The sequence below is a fragment of the Peromyscus maniculatus genome, chromosome 23 (assembly GCF_049852395.1).
Source record: "Peromyscus maniculatus bairdii isolate BWxNUB_F1_BW_parent chromosome 23, HU_Pman_BW_mat_3.1, whole genome shotgun sequence".
NCBI classification, from domain to species: domain Eukaryota; kingdom Metazoa; phylum Chordata; class Mammalia; order Rodentia; family Cricetidae; genus Peromyscus; species Peromyscus maniculatus.
The window spans coordinates 38,610,010-38,616,092 of NC_134874.1; the positions used below are offsets into that span (position 1 = coordinate 38,610,010).

The 6,083-nt window shown below is 45.0% G+C and overlaps 1 long non-coding RNA gene across 1 annotated transcript; it reads left to right on the top strand.

The window, feature by feature from the left end:
* Nucleotides 1–655: 655 nt before the first annotated feature.
* Nucleotides 656–4,978, top strand: LOC121825284 (uncharacterized). Its single transcript, XR_006067429.2, has 3 exons — nucleotides 656–887; nucleotides 3,564–3,724; nucleotides 4,877–4,978. It is a non-coding gene; the product is annotated as an uncharacterized LOC121825284 (long non-coding RNA).
* Nucleotides 4,979–6,083: the final 1,105 nt, after the last annotated feature.

Consider the following 6,083-nt stretch of genomic DNA (forward strand, 5'->3'; position numbering starts at 1 on the left):
ATAATAATAATAATAATAATAATAATAATAACAACAACAACCTGAAAATGAGCCCACTGAGAATGCAGCCTCTCCCCACCCCCACCCCCACCCTTCTTCATCCTCAGGATGTTAGGATAGGATAATTCCAGCCTTTTATCCTTCCGGTGTATAATAACAATGGAGTCTCATTTTTCCTGCGGATTGGTTGCATTTTAAAATTAACAGAGTATAAGGCTTGTAAATGCATGTAGTCGAGATGCTGAGCCCTAATCCCAGTCCAGCACAGCTGGGGCCCGGCTCTCAGAAAGCATTATTATAGGGGTTGGCCAGTCTGGCGTCAGATGCCCTTGGAGTTGAGCTTTAGTCTCCCTTGGATTGCTGCCAGCTGCCCTGGATTTATGATGCAGTAGAAGCTCTGAATTCAATTTCCCGTGGGCACAGCCCAGGGCTGAGCAGACGGCCTTAGTTCGCCCCTGTTCCAAATCTATGGCTTGCTTTTCTCATGCCGTGTGTCTCGATTCCAGCAACCTCTCCTTAGCATTGAATGTGGCCCTCCCGAGCCTTTCTGCTCCAGTTAAATTGCATTAAAGAAAAGCAAACATTGTAAGGGAGGAGATAGTTCATCTGTAATAAAATTTTCCAGCAGCTGTTTTATATTTACAAATTGCCCATTGAATCAAAGGATATTTCCCCCATCATCTATCTATCAAAGCAGACAGCGTTCACCTTTCTGCTCAAGGTTACAGGATGATTTCAAAGACTCCAATTTCCTGATAACCTCAAGAATTATAACCCCGGACATTCTGCTGCTTCCTAGACCAGAAGGTATGCTTCTGCGAGTTGATAAGCTGTTTAGAGACTTGTGACAGAGATGGCATAGAGAAGTGATCTGCGAGTCAAAAGAGGTATGTTCAAGTCCTAATGAATGAAAATGTGACTTCCTGATCCTGTTCTGTCAGTTTTGTTATCTCAAGATAACAGCTTCCTATCTGAGAAAGAAAAAAGAAAAAAAAAAAACCAGCACTCTTTGAAAATGATAATGTGCTAGGGTGGAGCTTTGAACTCAGATATCATCAATTATAAATGCTTTTCAATATTAATCCCTGGGCTGGTGGAATGGCTCAGTGGTAAAGGCACTTGCACCTGAGTTCAATCCCCAGGCCCCACGTGGTAAAAGAAGAGACCTGACTCCAGCAAGCTGTCCTCTGACCTACATACACACACACACACACACACACACACACACACACACACACACACACGCATGCAAGCCATAACACACATATACATGCACACCTAGTAATAATGCAATTTAATATATATTAATACTCATTCCTAATGCTTCCATTTTCTTAAAGCGTGGTCTACAGGCACTTCTCTCAGAGTCTGAATCTAAAAAAATGCTTCTGATACCCATGGAGTCCAATCCATTAGCATAAAGCACACAGAAGTTATTTGTAAACAATGAGTATTATCCCCATGGGTCAGCCTGAGACCCCATTTTGACAAAGCCTGAAAGAATGTTGGGAGGAAAGACAGCTCAGTGTGCAAAAGTGTTTGTCCGGCAAGCATGAGGATGTGAACTTAAATCCCAGCACTCATGTGGAAAGCCAGGCATGATTGTGAAAGCGTAGTAGAAACAGGTTGATCCCAAGAGCTCACAGGCCTCCAGCTTAGCCAAACTGGCAAGCTTCCAGTTCAGGGAGACACCCCTTCTCAAGGCATTAAGGAGGAGAGTGGTAAGAAGGCACCTGGCTGGGTGGTGGTAGTGCACCCCTTTCATCCAACACTCAGGAGGCAGAGGTAGGTGGGTCTCTATAAGTTCCAGGCCAGCCTGGTCTACAGAGCGAGTTCCAGGACAGCCAGCTCTGCACAGAGAAACCCTGTCTCGAAAAACCAAAAAAAAAAAAAAAAAAAAGATGAAAGCATCTAACATAACATTCTTCCCCGGCATCCTCATGGGTACCACACAACACACAAGGATACAAGGATGTTGGGAGATGGGGCTGGAGAGATCCACTCTGCGGTTAAGAGCACTTGTTCTTGCAAAGGGCCAGGTTCAGCACTACATGGTAAGTCTCAAGCATCCCTAACTCCAGTTTTAAGAGATCCAACATCTTCTTCTGACCTCCTCAGGCAAAAGGCATACATGCAGAGGTGCACATATGTACATCCAGATAAACACTAATTACATAAAATGAAATAAATCTTAAACAAAAATTTTAAAGAACAATGGGAGAATAAAGGCTTAGGGTATCATTTCTGCCCTTTATATGAAGAAAGACCTTCAAAATTCACAGGTGTTAATATCAGGGGAAAAAATAGATTTTCTTTCTTGAAGAGTGGTGTTTTCTGGTATTTCATAAATCCCTCAAAGATAGCTGTTCTGCCTTCATATAGGGACATTAAAGCTGTCATTAGCCACTAAGACACTCAGTTATGGCTAGTTTTGAGTGCTTTTCTCAAATGTTAAATCAATATCTTTATTACATTTAGTTAGTTAGTTAGTTAGTTAGTTAGTTAGTTAGTTAATTTTTAGGGGGCAATGCACGCATGCCATGGCACAGGTGTGGAGATCAACGGACAGCTTACAGAAGCCAGCTTTCCCCTTCCACCATGTGAGTCCTGGGATCAAACTCCGACTGTCAGGCTTGGCAGCAGGTGCCTTCAATACTCATCCAGCTGAGGTATTGAAATTGTCCTCAGTAAATTTGTAAGGAAAAGGACTCTTATAAAAAAGACATGCCCCGAGATAATTGTATTGAATAAAACTCTTGCATTTTTGCAATTACTGGGTAGGAAGTATAAATAGGTGCACTTGATTTTTTGCATGTCTTAATTGTGTATGTGTGGGGACACTCGTGTGGTACACGTGTGGAGGTCACAGGACACCTTTCAAGAATTGACTCTTCTCATTCCACCCTGTGGGTCCCAGGGAATCAATCTCAAGCCCTTAGGCTTGTCCTGGGGATAGAACTTGGGTCCTCAGGCTCAACAGCAGGCACTCTTATCCACTGAGCTACCTTGCAGGCAGACCCCTTAGGCACCTCTTACATTCCAGTCTCTGGTCTAGGTGCTCAGAATACAAAGATGAAAAAACAATTCAGCTCCACCGGGCGGTGGTGACACACGTCTTTAATCCCAGCCCTGGGGAGGCAGAGGCAGAGGCAGGCCACTCTGAGTTCGAGGCCAGCCTGGTCTACAGAGTGAGCTACATAGAGAAATCCCTCTTGAAAAACTGAGGGAAGGGGGAGCAGGGAGGAAGGGAGGAAGGGAGGGAGGGAGGGAGGGAGGGAGGGAGGAAGGAAGGAAGAGACTCAGCTCTTGTCTTCCTTGGACTGATGGACTAGAAGGTATAGAATATGGAAGGAAGTAATTATACAAATAACTAGTTACCCATCCCAGCACGCCCCCCCACTCCCCCAGTTCTGGGAATGGAACCCAGGGCAGGTGTACCCACTCTACCCATTATAATTTTGATACCCCCTCCTATTTATAACCGTTCTTTCGTTTGCTGTTGCATGCCTTGCTAGCTTTGCAGCCCTACAGAGATTGTAATCTGTCTCTACCGTCTCCTGCAGGGTGTGGCCATGTGAAAAAGGGCAGAGGACAACAGTAATCGCTGGAGGGGCAGGCAGCATGAAAAGTGGAAGACATTCTGCAAACGTGTTGAAACCCATTGATCAGTCTCTTAACCATGGAGGAAACAGTTGAAGAAATCAAGACGGTGCATTCCATCGAGGTTGGGACGTCATTTTTATATGTTCATCTTTGTCTTGCCCAAGGAAGTCTGTGGAAGCAGACAGAAGTTTCTTCTCCTCAAACTAAGGGCACAACCATCAAGGCCTGCCTAAACCAGTTTCTTCTTTCCCTTCCTTCCCCGCTCCCTCTCTCCTATCTTCTTTTCTTTCTTTTATGTAGCCCAGGGTGGCCCTGAACTTGCAATACATTGGAAGATAACCTTGAACTCCTGCCTTCTGTCTTCTGGGATTAAGCAATATCTACTCTCTCTCTCTCTCTCTCTCTCTCTCTCTCTCTCTCTCTCTCTCTCTCTCTGTGTGTGTGTGTGTGTGTGTGTGTGTGTCTGTGTCTCTCTGTCTCTCTGTCTCTGTCTCTCTGTCTCTCTCTGTCTCTGTCTCTGTCTCTGTCTCTCTCTCTCTCTCCCTCCACCTCTACTCTTTCTTTCTCCCTTGTCCCAACACCTCCTCCTATATAACCCGGGCTGGCCTCGGTATCCTCCTGCCTCAACCTTCTGGATGCTGGTAGTAACAAACCTACACCATTGCTCTCAGATGCGCCCCCCTCTTTTCTCCCTTTTCTCTGTGCGTGACCAGGAAAAGACCGCCCACACTGCTGAGCTGAGGCTGCTGCCAGATCCGGGACAGAACAGTTCCCAGCTCCTTTGATAACAGAAAAAGAATGCAGACATAGTGGTGGCAATCAGCAGACCAAGACCTCGACTAATCTGTTACATGTGGTCAGGGGTCTGGTCCAGTCTGGAGAAGGCAGGCGCATACAGGCAGCCAGCTAGCTCCCTGTGGGCTTACAGTCACGAAAGGAAAGTAATGTTTTCCAAAAAAATAAATAAAATAAATAAATAAATCTAATTTCACCTAGGAATAGAGAGGATCTTGAACAGATTAGCAGGCTCCACTCTGCCCAAGCAAACAGAAGGATTTCACGTGGCAAGTCATAGCCTTCATTAAATTTTCAGAAGCCCAGACACTCTGTCCTTCAAGCTCTGTCTTTCAGATCGTTTTGGTGCCATCCACCTTGGTCTCATTTTCCCCCTGGAATCCAGCATTGACATCAGTTCCCCGGCCTCACATTACTGAGGGCAGCTTAATTTGTTTTAGATTGATTCCTAACGGGTTCTCTTTTTGGTTTTTTCCAGGAACAAAGGTGGCCAGATTTCTTTTTCATGGTAAGCTTGGAAAGAATAACTGACCCTGTTCCCAGCTGTTAGTCCATGGAAGAAAGGCATGCTAGGCAGCACCAGCTATTGTAATTATAACTTAAATTGTCTTCTACAGTAATAAAATGCTATGCTTTTTTATTTTGCTTCTTTATTCCAGTTGTTTGGTCATTTGTTTTTGGGGAAAGGACCTCTAAGGACATATATCCCTCACCATCCCTATCTTGATCCTCTGTGGCTGGAATTACAGGTGGACCACCACACCCATCAGGCATTTATTTATTTATATTTGGGGGGCATCCAAACTCCAGTTAGCATGATGACACAGAAAACACCCTAACTGCTAGTCATGTCCCCAGGTCCCACACCCAGATTTTTTGAGATAGGATGTTTGCTGTGGCTATGGCCTCTGAACTGAATCATCCCACCAGGACTTAGAAAATAAAATGTGCAAGTCCCAGGAAGTTCCTGAAATTGAACAGGGTTCCCAGGATACCCTCCCCCCGACCAGGTTATGTAAGCAGCAGGAATTTCTGGGAAGGAACATTCCCCTAGGACCTCCAGGGACACAGCTCTCATGAGTCAGAACCCATGGTGGAGTGGGCTCTTTGTGACGCAGCTGCCTTTGAGTCACCCATGCTCCTGTAAGCAATCTCCATCAATTCACTGGTTTGCTGAGCTAGACTTCGGGTGGCATCCTCTCCCTCATCTGTCATCACTGACTTATCAGGAGGTGCATAATGTTTTTTCGTGTCTCCCTACGAATACTTACCCAGCAGTGGCTCATGCAATCCTTCAACACATGCTTCTCCAGCTTCCACTCACTGATCACCAGGATCAGAGATGTGTGCCACCACACCAAACTGACTAATGCTGTTATTATTTCTACCTAGTTCTTTGTTTTTATGGTTTGTCCCTGACCTACTGGAAAAAAAATAATTTCCACACACAAAAAAACTTAGTCACCGTCTGTGGTCCACAGCTTAAAACTGTTATCAGATACTGTCCTGGAGTTCAGAGTGTATATTTCAGTCAGGTAATTAAAAAGATAAAGGGTAAAATGACAAATATAAAGACATAGAGCATCTGTCTGTGATTAAGGCTGTCTACACAGGAAGTGTGTTCCTTGCCGGCAAGTGACAGGATGCTCAACGGTCCTGTACTGTAAGGACAATGACGACTGTGA